The sequence below is a fragment of the Anolis sagrei genome, chromosome 1, assembly GCF_037176765.1.
Source record: "Anolis sagrei isolate rAnoSag1 chromosome 1, rAnoSag1.mat, whole genome shotgun sequence".
Classification (NCBI taxonomy): Eukaryota; Metazoa; Chordata; class Lepidosauria; order Squamata; family Dactyloidae; genus Anolis; species Anolis sagrei.
Genome location: NC_090021.1, coordinates 45,601,741 through 45,619,309, shown reverse-complemented (window position 1 = coordinate 45,619,309; position 17,569 = coordinate 45,601,741). Strand labels below are relative to the sequence as shown.

The 17,569-nt window shown below is 40.2% G+C and overlaps 1 protein-coding gene across 2 annotated transcripts in view; it reads left to right on the top strand.

Moving 5' to 3' along the window:
- The first annotated feature begins 5,983 nt into the window (after positions 1–5,983).
- The window catches only part of DAAM2 (dishevelled associated activator of morphogenesis 2), a 246,966-nt gene continuing 235,380 nt past the window's right edge, over positions 5,984–17,569 (top strand). For both annotated transcript variants that reach the window (XM_060754094.2, XM_067464194.1), the window contains exon 1: positions 5,984–6,175. The gene's annotated coding sequence lies outside the window, so the exon portion shown is untranslated. The remainder of the gene's footprint in view (positions 6,176–17,569) is intronic.

Here is a 17,569-nt window from a genome sequence, read left to right as displayed (position 1 = left end):
GCCTCATTAAGATGTACTTCCAAACACAGTCTGGATAGAATTAAAAAGACTCATGGTTCACTCAGCTTTTCTTGTCAGTTTTAGTCTGGGTTTTTTTTAAAAAAAAATATTCTTGGTGCAAAAATATAGAGTGAAGTTTTTTTAGTTAACTTCTTATCACACAGAAGATCTTAAACATTATGAGTGTGAACTTTTTGTTTACTTCAGAAAGAGAAAATGCAGTCAAACTGCCTGGGTTTTTTGTTCTTTGGGTTAAAAGTTTTAGAAAGCTTTGTATAACAAAGGATGCTGGAAGGCAGTTTCTATCAAAATGAGTCAAAGCACTGCTCAAGAAATCTTTTTCTTCTCTCCAGAACTGGTTTTATTGTGATTGTTTCATAGGAAAGTAATGCTTCTCACGTAAGTTACTGTTCATAGTTATACGTTTTCCCCAAAGGTTAGGAACAGCTGGAATAGTTTAGTGATATGAATGTTGAACTAGGATTATGGGAAACCATAGTTTGAATCTCTGCTCAACCATGGAGACCCATTGGGGCGGCCTTACACAAGTTGTACTTTCTCAGCTTTATAGGAAGTGTATGACATACTTCCTCTGAATAAATTCTGTCGTGAAAATTAATGACAGGGCGACCCTAAATAAGTGCAGCAATAACAAAGGATGACAGACAACATATGATATCTGAATAATGGGAGCCATTATGTTGTGGAATACCCTTCCTTTGGAAGCATGAATGGTGCTGATGTTGCAGTCATTTAAGCTCTATGGATTTCATCACACGCAAGATCCCCTCTCCTGTTTCCATAGACTTCTAAAATAGCTCATAGATGAAGTAACATAGACCCCATCATGTGATACAAGAAACATCCGCTTCTCACCAGTACTGCTTTGCCTGTGAAGTGCAGAGAGAGAGAGAGTGAGAGTGAGGGGGGGGGGGGGAGAGAGAGATTGGATCTGGTTAGAAAGCATCTTCTAAACTCCCAATGTGCATGAGAATGGGAGAAAGTGGGGGAAAACATGTGAGATAGGATGACCTCCCTAGTTAAAACCTGCCTTATAACAAATGCCTTTTGGACCTATCTGACGTTGCCCTAGATATACAGATATATGACTTTATTTGTATGTTATCATCTTCTTTTAAAAACATAAGTTTTAATCTTTTTAGAACATTAATGATTTTAAAACATTTTAGATCAAAAGTACAATTTATTTAAAATTACTCTCTTTATTACTTGTATCATCTAACATAATAAATAACACTGTTTGACACCATTTTGGACCTCATCACATTTAAACTTTAAAGTGCTTAATCCCACTTTTTTTTTTACAACAGTATGCATGCAGGATCCTGACAGGATGCATACATCACATGAATTTCTTACTGTTTAAAATAATCCGGTTTGACTAATGACACCACAGAAACTTTGCTCCTCCCAATTTGATATAATTTCTATGTATGCCACAGATCATGTAGATCTTGCATCAGCGCAATAGTGAGCTGCTATCACTGTCATTTGGTGCGAACCTGCAAACAGTGATTACTATCATGCTGTACGAAGGTATTCTGGGTTATTTTCCTGTCAAATTCTTTTGAAAACAGAATTTTTAAAAACAACTGAAAACTTCAAACTAGCCATTATGGAGGTTTTCTTTTGTCATGTAGTTAGAGATAAATTGGGATGGCTTCCTTCATGATAAATCTCGGGATCTGCAGGAACTGCCCACAGACATGCCCCCAAAGGAGATGTCACAGCACAGGGGGGAAGGAATCCTGGGTGTTTTGCCGATCATACATAAAAGTAGTGCATTTCATGTGATTTACATTTAAAAACATGATATGAATCCCATGTCCAAATGCTCCATTTCTGCACACAGTTTCAATGGGTTGACGACAACAGGGAACAAACGTCATTTGATGAGACCATTCAGATTCATATGCAAATGAGTTGAGAAATGGATTATCACTCAATGTGATCAGGTCCTTTAACTCCCAAGACTCACTGCTTTGGAATCATGGATGTTGTAACTTGGTGAGGCAGCAGTACTATCTGGAAAAGAAGGCTAAAGACCTTGTAAAACTACAACTCCCATGATTTCATACCACAGAGCCATGGCAGTTAAAGTGATGTTAAACTGCATGTATTCTACAGTGTAGATCAGGCACCCTCAAACTGCGGCCCTCCAGCTGTTTGGGCCTCCAACTCCCAGAAGCCCTAAAGATCATGTTCAATTGTCAGGAATTCTGGGAGTTGAAGGTCCAAACAGCTGGAGGGCTGAAGTTTGAGGATGCCTGGTGTAGATGAACCCTGAATTTAATTGTAAGCTGCCCAGAGATTTGCAATATAGAGAATGAGAAAAAACACTGGAATTGAATTAGGCTCTCAACAGCCTATTTTGCCAGTGTCTTTCTTCTACATGGCTGTTGTGCTTATCACTTTGTTCATCCTGCTGCTACTATATATACTAGTAATCACAGCAAAATTTATTCATTCATTTATTTACTATATTTATACCCCGCTCTTCTCAACCCCAAAGGGGACTCAGAGTGGCTTACAGATTATGGGGAAAATTCAATGCTGCATTGTATAACAAATAATAAATATAACATATCAAATTATTTAAAAAATTAAAACATATAATGCAATAAAACAATAAAACATAGTTTTAATGGAGCACTGACAAACTTCTCGTTATATCATGTTTCATTTTTTTTTGTTTCTTATCCTAGTTAAATATAATAGAAACATATAACTAAAGAAAAGTGTTCAGTGTTGTACCAGTAAGTGAACACTTGTTCCCAGTTTGGAAGATTTTCTAAAGAAGGAAATTGTGTTTATTAGCAAACCATGTGCAAAGTTTGGAAACAAAGTTTAGTACATTGATTCCTTGTGATTCCTTGTGATTTAACAATATTTTATTCTTTCCCATTCTACCCTCCCATTCTCAGAATCCGGGCACAGCATGTTTTCATACCCATTAATCAAAGTGAATTTTGCCTGAATTATTGCAGACATTATTCTCATTTCCATCACTAAACACACAGTACTATAGATTGTACTATATTTACATTGGCTATATATGAGCAATGCAAACAATTGTTGTGAGTGTATATATATTATGCTGAAGATATGCAGTGAAATTTGCTATCAGCTCCATCATGTTCTGTAAATAATTTGTGCATATCTTGTCAGTTTATCATCAAGCAGCATGCATTTTGGAACAAGAAATTAATGCAGTTTGACACCACTTTAATTGCCCTTGTTCAATGAAGTGAAACCATGGGAATTGTTGTTTTATGAGGTCTTTGGAAACTTGGGATTTGTAGTTTTTAAAGCACCCACATTCTTGAGCCCCTACCAAAGAATGCTGGTGTTTCACCAAACTACAAATCCCATGATACTATAGCATTGAGTCATAGCAGTTAGTGGTATCAAACTGCATTAATTCTGCAAATGGCAAGCTGGGAAACCAGTTCAAAGAATTTGCTCCCACTATAGGACAACAATTTATTGTGGGTCATGAGCTGGAATTGATAAGATAACATGAACTTGTTTTCTTGAAGATCCCTAAAGGGAATGGTTTAGGTGAAGATTTCTTGTTGTAGAACCAGTTCGGAGTTGTGCCCGTCTGGCTTATCAACTGCCAGGAATGTTTCCATTCATATCCACTGTCCAGACGCACCTTTCTGGACATGAGACATGTAGGTGCCACTGCACTTTAAAACCAATGCCTTGCACCCTGTTGGGAATTTAACTCAGTAACTCAGCTTGGGATCATGTAAAGTTGAATTGCATTATGATATAATCCTAGCATTCTGGGGAGGGAAGCAGAGGTGGAGCTACACCATTGGGACCCTTATACCAACAGTGTATCATCAGACTGAAATCATAACCCTTGTAGTAGGACATTGTGCAAGCTGTCCTTCACCAGCATGGTGAATGACACAATCCGATCACTGTAATATTATGTATCATATCCTTTGAGTCAGGATCTTGATCTATATTTGTATCCTGCCTTTATCGCCAGATAACCTCCACAGCAGAACAAATCAGAACCAGATTTGCTTAGCTTCATCATAGTTGCCAGATTCTGCATCTGTGCTGCTGCCCTCTGATTATGCCATCCCAGCAATAGCTGCCCAAGAACATTAAGGCTTAAAAAGGGGGTGTATACTGGGCCACACGTTGTGCCATCTTTCATCGATTTGGTTGAGGGCTGGGTCATATATTAATGGGTATGGGAGGTACTTCCCCACAGCCAATCCTGCATTGATGGTATCTAGGCAAAGAGGGAAAATTATGTGGTTTCTTCCCCATCAGTGTTGCTAGATACAGAAAGGCCCGCAAGAAGAACCATGTAATTTGCCTCGACCACGTGTGGGTTGGAATGATACAGCATTGGAACAGTCCTGAATGAATCAGGACGATAGCTGCTTGCTATTTGAAGAGGCATTTATTTTTATTTTTATTTTGTTAAAATGTTTGTGTCCCACTTTTTTCATCCACAATGGAACCTTCAAAAAGACTAACAATTTCAGATATAGTACCAATAAACCAGCATAAACAACAAAGACGTAAACAACTGCAGCTATACAACTCTATAAAGAGGGACTGCAATTTCAGAGGAGGCAAACAGAATATTGCTACACAGCATTCATTCTCATTTTATTTATTTATTTACTCTATTTGTATCCTACCTTTCTATACTCTGAAGCGGACTGAAGGCAGCTTTACATATGGTCAAGGCGACTTTACATATTTTAGCTGTTGTCCAACAGCAGAAAGATTTCCTAGTATAAAGAGCTTCAAAGCTTGTGGACTACCACCAAGAAGGTTGTTTGCTGTGTGCTAGTGATGTAAATAAACAGGAGCTTTGTTGAAGATTCATATGTACAAACAAATTTATTGAAAGGAGCCAGTTATGTCTATATTCTGGTCCCAAAATATGGCAGTTGGGGGTGGAGGGGAGCCCAAAAGGTCATGCTAGACTGCCATTCTCATCGAATCTAGTCAGAATCAATAGTGAGGAATACTGAGAACAGCAGTACTAACAACATCTACATAAATGAATTTTGCGATCCACAGTGTAATCAGTTATAGCCACTTTGGGAGAAAAGTAGAGTAATAATATTATAGTAATTTGCTCCTACTATAACAATTATGATTTTAATCTGATGATACTCTGGGAATTCTCTGCTAGAGGTTCTAATGCCATATAACAGGGATTTCTAATGGCATTGACAAGCAGCAGGTTCACTCCAATGCAAGGTGGACCAGTACCCCAAGTCTTTGAGATGTAAAGTTTCCCATACTTCAAGGGGAAAAGACTTTCTGTGCCCTATTGGGGGAGATGTGGGTAAGGATGCATTGCGACAAAGTGCAGAAGGGGTTCTTGGGTTGCACTTACACTGTATGTAGAATGAATGGAATTTGGGAGTTGTTATTTGGTGAGGCACCAGTACTTTTTGACAGAATTTATTTATTTATTTTATTTACTATATTTACACCTCACCCTTTTCACCCTGTCGCTTCAGACTCTTCATGGCCTCATGGACCAGCCCATGCCAGAGCTCCATGTCAGCTGTGGCTACCCCCAGGTCCTTCAGAGTCAAGCCAATCACTTCAAGGATGCCATCCATCCATCTTGCCCTTGGTCGGCCCCTCTTCCTTTTTCCTTCCATTTTCTCCAGCATCATTGTCTTCTCTAAGCTTTCCTGTCTTCTCATGATGTGGCCAAAATACTTCCTCTTTGCCTCTAATATCCTTCTCTCCAGTGTAGTAGATGCACCCCAAGAACCCCCTCCACACTTTGCCAGGATGTGTCTTTACCCCCATCTCTCCGCAGAGGGCTCAGCCTCCTCTCCAGAAAGCCTTCCTTCCTTGAAGTAGGGGAAACTATCCATCCCAATGCTGCTCCGGAGAGAAACTGCAGCCCACAGATGCCACAAGAACTAACTCCCTGCCTGGTGGAGGAGGCTTCCTGACGTCACAGGCTCCTGGAAGCACAAGCAGAGGCATCAGCATCAGCAGCGGCTCCAAGCTGCAAGGCGCCGCGCGTTTGAAGCGCTTGCGTGTGGACTACCGAAAGCAGCCCACCCGGGCGGACCCGGAGGGAAACAGCATCTGGTACAGCAGCTCTTCCACTCCCCTGGACTGATTCAAGGGAGAAAATCAAAGGGTGAGTCCTCCTTCCTTGCCTTTTTGAAAGCAACGCTAGAAGCGAAGGAGAAATGGGAGCTTGAGGCTTAGCTGCTTCGGAAATGCAACCCATTAGGTGCCGTTTGACCTCACTTGGACTGCCATGCCCCAGTGCCATGGAACCAGGGGAGTTGTAGTTTTCCAAAGGCCATAATGCCTCGCCAAACTACACATCCCAGGATTCCACAACTGTGAGCCCTGCATTCATTCGACAGTGTAGATGCAGTAGAGGCAGTAGAGGCAGTAGAGGAAAAGGGTGGTACAACTTTGTGCATGGGAAAGGTCCCAGTCTTAGCATCTTCCAGTAGCCTCGTTGGGAGATGCTGGGAGTTGTAGTCCCAACAAGATGAAGTCCGAGCCCTGGCTGCATAACTGGACTAGGTCTCTTTTGGGATGGATTGTACTTAGGCTTGGGACATCAGCAGAATAGAGGGAAAGTAAGAGGAACAGGACTGCATGGCCCATCTTCCCACTCTGCTGCCAAGAATAGGACACTCTGGAGGTTTAATCATGAAGCAGCACAACTGGGATTGTATCTACACCAGGCATGGGGAAACTTTGGGCTCCCAGGTGTTTTGGACTTCAACTCCCACAATTTCTGGCCTCCGGCCCCTTCCTTTCCCCCCTCTGCCGCTTAAGTGGCTGAGAGGGGAAAGGAAAGAGCCTGAGGCCAGGAATTGTGGGAATTGAAGTCCAAAACACCCGGGAGCCCAAAGTTTCCCTGTGCATGATCTACACTGTATAACTTTGGCACTTCTCTACTACTTTAAAAACTGCCATAACTCATTGCTCTGCAGTCATGGGGTTTTTAAGAAGGTCTTTAGTCTTCTCTGTCAAAGAGTGCTCTTCGCTTCTTGACCTCTTGTGTTGCAGAGCTCAGGAGAGTGCATTTATTGGATGACAACTCCCAGAGTCTCTCAGTTACTGATAAGTCCTGGAGTTGTACTCTCCAAAAAGTAATTTTCTTGCGTCTTTACTAACAAATAAACCCCACTTTAACTGCCATGGCTCAGTTTTATGGAATTCTGGAATTTGCAGTTAGGTGAGGCACCAGCATTCTCCTACCCAACTACATACCTTGTGAAACTACAATTCCCAGGATCCTATATGATTGAGACGTGGCGATTAAGGTAGTGCTGAACTGTATTAATTCTACAGTAGAGACACACTCAGGTTATTGTGGGATTTTCTGTCTTGTGGGTTAAAGCTCTGAGCTGCTGAACTTGCTGACTAAAAGGTCTCAGGTTTGAATCTGGGGAGCGGGATGAGCTCCCACTGTTAGCCCCAGCTTCTGCCAACCTAGCAGTTCAAAAACATACAAATGTGAGTAGATCAATAGGTACTGCCCCAGCGAGAAGGTAATGGTGCTCCATGCAGTCATGCCAGCCACATGTTCTTGGAGGTGTGTATGAACAACACCAGCTCTTCGGCTTAGAAATGGAGTTGAGCACCAACCCTAGAGTTGAATAAGACTGGATGTAATGTCAGGGAAAAATCTTTATCTTTATCTAGAGACATGCTCTGGGAGGATGAGACAGTTTTCAGGTGTTCTAAGTGAAGATTTTAACTGTTTTTCTCAGAGGAAAGGGAGCCAGAAAGAACCAGAAATGATTTTGTAAATCTATTATTGCATCCTTGTGCAATAATGATTAAAATGATATACTACTCATAAGAACAGTTCTAGCCGCAGTGAAGTAACATGAGCCTCTGATTCAGGAGAAGAGCAATGTTCTGTAGGAACCGGGGCTTTGCGGAAACATTGCTTCATTCTCATTCAGTTAAATCTCCAAATGGCAAAGGGCCATAGCAGAAATACAACAATACAATTATGATTAATAACAGAGCCCAGGTCTTACTGATCATCATTACCATGGGTGAGAGGCAGGCCAGCTCAAATGACTTGTGTTAGGGCAATCGTATTAGAAGAACACAGATGAATGAAGAGAGATGTAATAAGACCGTAATAAAATTATGTCATTAGCAGGGGCTCTTAAGAGTGAAAACGGACTCCTGCTGTTTGTCACGTCGCCCTCCTACGTTGTGGCCACTCATAACCCTCTCAATTGGATTAATCTGGTTGTTCATGTGACAAGCCAGATTAAAAGCAAAAACAATAGTGGGAGTATTGTCGTCTGATTTAAATCTTGGAGGGGGGGGGGGGGGAGAGAAAGACTTGCCCCTTATGTTGCTGACTCCAGTGTGATTTGTGAGCAGCAGAACCGCATTAGGGTATGTGAACAGCTGTATATAGCAGAATATTAATATCTGTTTTGAAAATCAGATCTCTATTCCTATGAAGCAGCCCAGTTGGAAGCTCTACTTTGCATTTGTTTACATCTCCTGTTTGTTCTTTGGATTGCCTCCCTCCTGTAGCATCTGAAATAAAAGTTTTTTTCCCCCTTCTTTTTTGTATATTCCATGATTGTGGATTGATTCATCTAACTCTTTCAATACACACTATAAAATATGCCCCACTTTCGCCAAAACCCATCTCCTAGGAAAGTCAAAAGTTACTGGGGGGGGGGGGGGAGAAAAGTGAGGGTGGATCAATACCAGTGATTCCCAACCTGTGGTCCATGGATCACCAGTGACCCACAAGAACAAAAATATGGTCTGCGGCCTCACCTTTGCTACACCGTTGCCTCAAAACCACGCAGCAACGAGAGCGACTCATCTCACAAAGCCCTCTTATAGTGCCAAGGCAACGGGGATGTTGAGAGGGGAGTGGCTGACTACCCACAAAAGATTACTACTATCACATCAGCTCTAGATTATTAAATATGGTTTTCTGTGGATAATGAGATGGAGACTACTGTATGGCATATGTTCTGTACCAGAAACTAGAGCTGAGGTGGTCTATCCAATGCAGTTTTCTGAATCAGCACCCCAAATAGCCAAACCAAATCTAAAGTTGACCAAAAACTGCTTCTTAACCCTTTTGATACTAATGTTGGAGAGTGGTCACAGGTCAAAGTGGTTCTTGGTCAAGTGGTCTCTGGTCAAAACAAAGTTGGGAACCACTGATCTATACCATAGAATTGATATAATTTGACCCCATGTTAACTGCCATGGCTCAATACTGTGGAGTCATAGGAGTTGCAGTTTGGTGAGCCTTGATTACATGGCATTAAGGTGTGGTAGTTAATGTGGGGTCAAGCTATATTAATTCTACAGCGCAACTGTAAATGTACCTAGAAGCAGGTTACTTCTCTGTTCATAGTGTTCCATGCAATTCATATTGCAAAAGAGACATTTGCAAAACCATTCATGCTTTAATATAATCCTGCCAGGCTTCCAATATTTTGTTTTTGTGTGTATGGTTGTAGGCTGCTGAAAATGGGATTAAAGAAGGTACAGCAAGGCTGCATTGCAAGAACTCATTGAGTCTGGGGAATTTCACTGTACAAATTACCATAGCAGTTGTTGGAATCTCCTTCTGTGCTGATGTGGGTGGTGTGTAGAGTAATTCCTATGCTGACTAATGAAACTGGCTAAGACTTTAATGGGCAGATGTTTCGGGGCTAATCTAAGATGACCTGCAGTGACCAAAACAGGCATGTGTAGAAGGAAAATAAACCTTGGTAGAAAAGAATATCATTTCTGTGCATGACGGATAGATCAACTGACCTTGTGCACTGTGGCCCAGTGTTTTGCCTGGCACTGGTACATCTGGATTTGAAAATGAGTAAGACAGCACTAAAAATTCAATGCTGTTTTTGCAGTGAGCTTTGTTTCAAGTAAACAGAAGGCAACTTTTCTCAAACAGCACTTTATAATGGACTGCTTGAGCTGAGCTAGTTGATATCTCAAAGACAAATATTCCAAAGTAGGCCAACAGGTTGTTAGCCACCAATGATATTTTCCATAATAAAACAATTTCAAAAAGATTTGACGTGCCAGTTGATGTTTGTTTGATGGGTCTTTCCCCTATTTATTTTTTTTTAGCTCCTAGGAGGCATTACTGCGGCTGGTAGGAGAATTTTCAGTGTTAAGGGAATGCTTTGGTACCTGCTTGAATAGTGAATCAAGTTGAATAAAAATAGAAGGATAGCAATAGAAATCTAAATGGAGTGGTGATGTCATTCTTATTTGTCTCTTAAGTAGAATTTGGAAAAGTTTTGAGCTATACCTGATAGTAGCTATGCTGCCTGATGGATTCTGAAAGTTGCAGTAAAAGAAGATGAACTTGTCCCAATTCTATTAATCCTAGTTTAGGACAGATTTGTTGAATAGTGAAGCAATGTTGTATACATTTATTTTGAATATTGGTTTTTTATTTATTGAATATATAATAATAATAATAATAATAAACTTTACATCTCACTCCATCCCCTTGAAGGGACTCAGTGCGGCTTATAGCAATGTGAACAATGCAAACAATAAAGAGTAATATAATAAATTTATTTATTTATTTTGTGTCAAAAGCATTGCATAAATAAATAAGTATAAAACCGATAAAATAAAGGGAGTACAAGCAGCTAAATAGTTATAGAACAAAAATAGGCAATAGCAACTGCATTGTCTGTAGCTTTCAACAATTCCTCCTCTGTGCATGAGGCAGGGCATTGTGGGCAATGCTGAAGTGTGTATTCTGCTCTATAGTCACCCAAGGTGGAGGATTTTTCTAGGTAGTACCATTTTGCCAGGTTGCCTTTTTATCTGCCAACTACACTTCTGAGTCTGTTCAGGGACTTCCAAGTTGCCCATTCTTGGTTAAGAAAATAAAAATATATATCAAATAACCAATATAAATTTAAATCAACAAAATAACAACACAAAATTGATATAAAAATAAAAGAAAACATATGAAGTTGAAATTGAAATTTAAAATTTAAAGTGAAAAATATAGAAACGGTTGATACATCACAAATGTCCACAGGTTGCACAAACTAAAATGTATCCAACAACACTGGACAAGCAGGAATACAGCTTACATCAACTTGATATGTATCAACTACAGAAACCAAGGGTGCATCTAACTCTGTAGAATTAATGCAGTTTGATCCTAGTTTAACATCCATGGCTGAATGCTATTGACTCATAGGAAACATAGTTCTACAAGGTCTTTAGCCCTTTCTGTCAAAGTGTACTGAACCCTCATGAAACTACAAATCCCAGGATTCCATGGAATTTCCCCATTGCAGAGGTCAGGCAAGGGCTTTAGTGGATGCACCTACCAAGGCAACAAGAAATTCCTCAAAAGCTGTCAAGAATCCATTCAGATCCATAAATCTCTTGGGGAGAACTATCTGAATTGTCCAATTCAATGTGTGTATTGTAGTTGGGACTACTTGTAGGATTAAGGTCACACTTTCCTAACTATTAATGACACCTTGATTTAATAACAATGCGTAAAGGACATGGTATAGTAGCTTGAGTGTTGGACAAGACTCTTGGGGCCCTTCCACACAGAAAATCCCACATTATCTGAGTGTGGTCTCAGATAATTCAGTTCAAACCAGATATTGTGGAATTTTCTGCAACCACATTTCAAATCCTGTCTTGGCCTTGGAAGTTTGACTGATCAAAGCCTCCAAGATAGAAAATTGTAAACTCCTTGAAATTTCTTGCTCGAAACCCCCCTTCCCCCTTTCATCTTAGGGTCACCCTGAGTCATACGTGATTTGACCCTCAAACAACAAAAAGCAAAGGAACGTACAAAACCTTATACTGAATGACAGTAACCCATCTAGCTTGGAATCATCAACTCTGACGGATAGCAGCCATACATGACTTCATCTTTCGTGGATCTCTGATATTTCCAGATGATCTCCTATTCAAGTATGAACCAGTCCTGAGGCTTCACAATTCAGACGAGACTGATTGTATCAGGATGTACAATGGGCATTTTGTTGTGTCGAATCACACCTTTGTAAATGTTCTATCAATGTATCCTCCAAATGAGCACATTGGAGTGAGCTGACTGTGGTCACAATGCACTGAAAGATTGTTTCAGCTGTTGATGATTTCACCAAATTCCCTTATTGTAAATTGAAAAATGGGGCACAGCTGGAAGACTCGACATTTTGGCTTGCTGAAAAGCACTTTGTCTTCAGTTTTTGCTATGAGAAGTTTTACCTTCATGCATAGTCACTATAGTCTAATCAGATGGTCTCATGGCATATCATTATATAGACTTTAAGAAATCTGATCATGTATATATTTATTTATTGAGAATCAGTGTGGTATAGGGATTTGAACTTTGGATTATGACTTTGTATCTCTGCTTGGTTATGGAAATCTACAGAGTAACCTTGGGCAAGTCACCTCTCTGGGCATTTCAAGACATACACTAAACCCACTTCCCACCACCCAGGGGAAAAAATGGGCATTTCCTGTGGGTTGTCCCCAATGCAGAACAGTAACTATTGTGCTGCAATGACAAAGCTGGGTTTTCCTGCTTTGTCACAAATTATTCCTCCTTTCCTGGAGATGTTGTTTATGCCTCCAGTAAAAGTACGAGAACTCACATATTTTGGGCCCTATCTGAATGGGCCCTCAGCTTCAGAGGAAGCCAAACAACACCTCTAAACAATCTTGTGAAGAACACCATATATTAGGGAGCTCTTAGGGTTGTCAAAGGATCAGAAATGATCTGAACAAAGCCACACAACATTTTGTCTAATGTTCACGCACATATGCTCTGCAGTCTAATGTTGTTGAAATAGCTTCCTTAAGTAGTTAGTGAGTTCCTACTGGATTTGCATGCCCTCCAGATGTGTCACAATTCTACGAGGCTGTTGATAATGGATGACTTCCAGAGGTTTCCGGAGAGTTGCAGAAAAATGTAAAGTCATTTCAGGGCAGCTACATATCCAAATTGTTGGGAAATTAGAAGATACAAATTTTTGGCAGCAAGAGTGACAGGATAAGTATAAACTGCAGTGTCAAGACCTTGCATTAATATGAATTCTGAACCCTAGGTCAGTACTGTAGAGAGTAGTGGTCCACCAAGACTAGAACAACATGTTCCCAAACCCAGAAACAACAATAATCACCCGAAGCCTCTGTTTTCAATCAAATGAAGTAAATTTTATGATTTTCTTACGTTTTCCCTTCACACTACTGTACTTCATACAATTTAAGTTTGTTATATTGATGAAAATAATATCTGGGAAAGACAAGATTTTATTGGGCTGTACTTGTACGGCTTTGGATGATGATTTTAATTCTGGCTATTTTAATCTGGTGAGCAGGTTTATTTATAATTATTTTAATTTTTGGGATGTATTTATTATGTTGTTTCATAACATGTTGTGTCACCAAGGAGGCTGTCCAGACCTTGAATCGGTGTCTAGCTGCTGTGTCGGACTGGATGAGAGCTAACAAATTGAAATTGAATCCAGACAAGACAGAGGTCCTACTGGTCAGTCGGAAGGCCGAACAGGGTATAGGGTTACAGCCTGTGCTGGATGGGGTTACACTCCCCCTGAAGACGCAGGTTCGCAGCTTGGGAGTGATCCTGGACTCGCCGCTGAGCCTGGAACCCCAGGTCTCGGCGGTGGCCGGGAGAGCTTTTGCGCAATTAAAACTTGTGCACCAGTTGCGCCCGTACCTTGGGAAGTCTGATCTGGCCATGGTGGTCCACGCTCTTGTTACATCCCGGATAGACTACTGCAACACGCTCTACGTGGGGTTGCCCTTGAAGACTGTTCGGAAACTCCAACTAGTCCAGCGTGCGGCAGCCAGATTGCTCACCGGAGCGACATACAGGGAGCATACCACCCCCCTGTTGTGCCAGCTCCACTGGCTGCCAGTTCAATTCCGAGCACAATTCAAGGTGCTGGTCTTAACCTACAAAACCCTATACGGTTCTGGTCCAGTGTATCTGTCCGAACGTATCTCCCTCTACGTCCCACCTCGGAGTTTGAGATCATCTGGGGAGGCCCTGCTCTCGACCCCACCACTCTCACAAGTGAGGCTGGTGGGGACGAGAAGCAGAGCCTTCTCAGTGGTGGCCCCCCACCTGTGGAATTCACTCCCGGGGGAAATCAGAACAGCACCAACCCTCCTCTCCTTCAGGAGGAGGGTGAAGACATGGCTGTGGAACCAGGCCTTTGGGCAACCAGGCAATTAGACAATGACAACCAAATAAGACAATCAGATGTGTAAGATCGGCAGGATTGTCGAAATGGAACCAAAAACAGATCTTTGAGTTAATGTACACTGATGGGTAGGAGGAAGATCCAGGTTTGTATTGTTTTACTGATTTTATCATTTTACTGATTTTATTGGATAATGTTGAATTGTGGGAATTTGTACTGTTATATTTTTGTGATGATTGTTTGTGTAGCAGGCGTCTAAGTGCGCCTTGCAGCTGTAAGCCGCCCTGGGTCCCCTTCGGGGTGAGAAGGGCGGGGTACAAGAACCCCAAATAAATAAATAAACATGAAGCAATGGATTCAAATGTCAAGAAAACAAAATCCATACAAATACTAGGAAGGACCTCCTGTATCTGATTAAGGAGGTCTTACAGGAGGACTTCTTGTGTATTCTTGCATGGTAGGATAGCTATGCCCCCGGTGGCACCGTGGGTTAAGCCACTGAGCTGCTGAACTTGCTGACCAAAAGGTCAGAGGTTCAAATTCGGAGAGCAGGGTGAGCTAAAGATAAAGATACCTTTAGGGAAGCTGTACTAAGTAGTTCTTCCAGTCCTATACAGTTGGGAGGCTATGACCATTTGAAGGAATACAACTTCAGGCAGTTGCTACCAAATCCAGTACTAGAACTGGACATGAAAGAGCTGGTTATATTTCTCCGTACAACCATAAATGTTGCTCCATGCCGAACCTGGACCAATCAAGCCTCTTTAGCATCAGAAGAACTGAATAAAATTGGCATGGAAATAATATATTCTTAGCTCTTGGGGAAAGGGGATTAGACCATATTAATTGAACAAACCACAGCTTGGAATTTTGTTCATCTCTGTGTGTTCTAAATGCTGGCTAGGTATTTGGGGAATTGTCATACAAATTCTGGGACAGATGAGACTATTATTATTATTATTATTATTATTATTATTATTATTATTACTCTGCTTTATTTTTCCTGAAGGGGACTCAAAGCAGCTATTAAATGAACCTGAAACTGCAAACTTACCAGAATTGGTCTAAAAGACATTAATATTCAGAGGAAAGACTGGAGAAAAGGTTCTATTTAGGAGGAGATATTTATTTATTGAAAACACATATTTAATGTGGTAAAAAACTATGGAAACATCTAAGAAATTTGCATTTTATTAACATTGAAAATATCAAAAATAAAAAGGTTAAAAGTAGATGTTTTTTCAATTTCATTTATTTATTTCATGTAAACATTTCAGTCAAAATATGAAGTAAAAATAGTATGTAAACCAATAGTAGTCCTTGTGAATTGCATTTTTAAAAAAATCCTTGGCTCAAATCTAGCATTTACATTCCTGTATATTTAATTCAGTGGACTGCTAGTTTGTGGTATACCCAGTAAATCTTGAAAAATGTTTATTTTTAAATATCATACATAATGCAAAAAAGAGGTTAGAAAAATACTTCTGTGAGTTACGCATTAATGCGGGTGTCCTCAAACTAAGGGCCGGGGGCCGGATGTGGCCCTCCAAGGTCATTTACCCGGCCCTCACTCAGGGTCAACCTAAGTCTGAAATGACTTGAAAGCACACAACAACAACAACAATCCTATCTCATCAGCCAAAAGTAGGCCCACACTTCTTACTGAAATACTAATAAGTTTATATTCTTTAAAATTGTTTTTCATTTTAATTATTGTATTGTTTTTAAGTGTCTTTTGCACTACAAATAAGATATGTGCAGTGTGCATAGGAATTCATTCATGTTTTTTTCAAATTATAACCCAGCCCTCCAACAGTTTGAGGGACTGTGACCTGGCCCTCTGTTTAAAAAGTTTGAGGACCCCTGCATTAATGTATATGTCGAAGGGTGACATGTGGCTTGTAAACTGTTTGACCAATCCCGATATACATACATATATTTTTTAAAGCTTTGAGATGTTACTATTGTTCCCAAAATTTGTTTCACCATGAGATTGTCTACTCCATCTGTTAACATAGCAGGTAAGCGAAGTTTGAGATACTGATGGCTAACAGTCTCAATGAAAAATCTGTGAAGTTCTTCTCAGTTGTCCTGATAAATTTAGATTCCCATCATGAAGCAGAGTATAGCTATGTAAAATCCTTCTATGGTTATTTATATAAATAATGACATTATTTATATAAATCCAGGTAACCATGAGATGATTATATGACTGTCTAACCACAATGTGGCACTTTTGAAGTCTTTGGAAACCGCAGTTGCTCCAGAATGTGGCAAGAAGAAGTACTCATCCTTGAGATCAGATTGCATCTATTCTGCAACAGTTGAACTTACTGGCAGTTCCTCTCTAGACTCAATTCAATTTGCTATTATAGGAAAATGATCACTTGCAGCCCAGTAGGGCCACCAAATGTGGAAAGAATTATGACTTTGCTTCTTAACCCATTCTGCTACACCACACATGGATTAGTGTGCTCTTAAACTGAAAGATGTAACTACCAACCCTTCTTCAACATGTATTGCAAATGTTGCTCTACTATTTAACCTCATAAACATACTATATTCCTTTTAATATGTCATTGAGCATTGTGACTTCAGGGTGGCAAAGCAGTCAGTAACATTTCAACATGGGAAAATGAGATTAGAGATTGACAATACGTTATGTGCTGCCGCATTAAGGAAGCTGTTCTATTTTTGATAAATAAATTAATAAATGAAACCTATACTTATTCCTTAACCTTGACCAAGTTAGTTTGCTTTGAATGACCCAAAGGACAAAACCTGAGGTGTTCCTTTTGCTTGTGGACTGGACTCCCTGACAGGATAGTAGATTGAATTTAGTTTCTTTGTTGTCACTCATAGTGAGCCCTTTCCATCTTGAAATGGATGTTGTTTCTCTGGGAGCCATATTTCCTGAAGCATATAGTCACAAGCCTTCAAAGAGTTATAAACTATCCAGAGTTGAAGTTAAGAGAATACTTGATTTCTGTTGTTGTTAATTGCCATCAGGTCAGCTTATATTGACTCTGTGAATGAGAGATCTCCAAGAGACCCAGTCATCACAAGCACTACTCAGACCCTTTAAAGTCAGGGCTATGACTTCCATGATTGAATCAATCCACCTGTAATGAAGTATTTTTGTACTGTGCATTCTATTTCTAATTCTGTCTTCTCTCAACTTACATGTTCATGATTTTGGATTTCACTGAGAATGTATTCATTGCCATTCATTTGTCTTTTTGGCAAGCTTTGTGAATGTTTTCAAGCCTCGATTGACTACACTTCTTTCCTGAGATATTTTCTTGTACAGTGCTACTAATAAAATATAA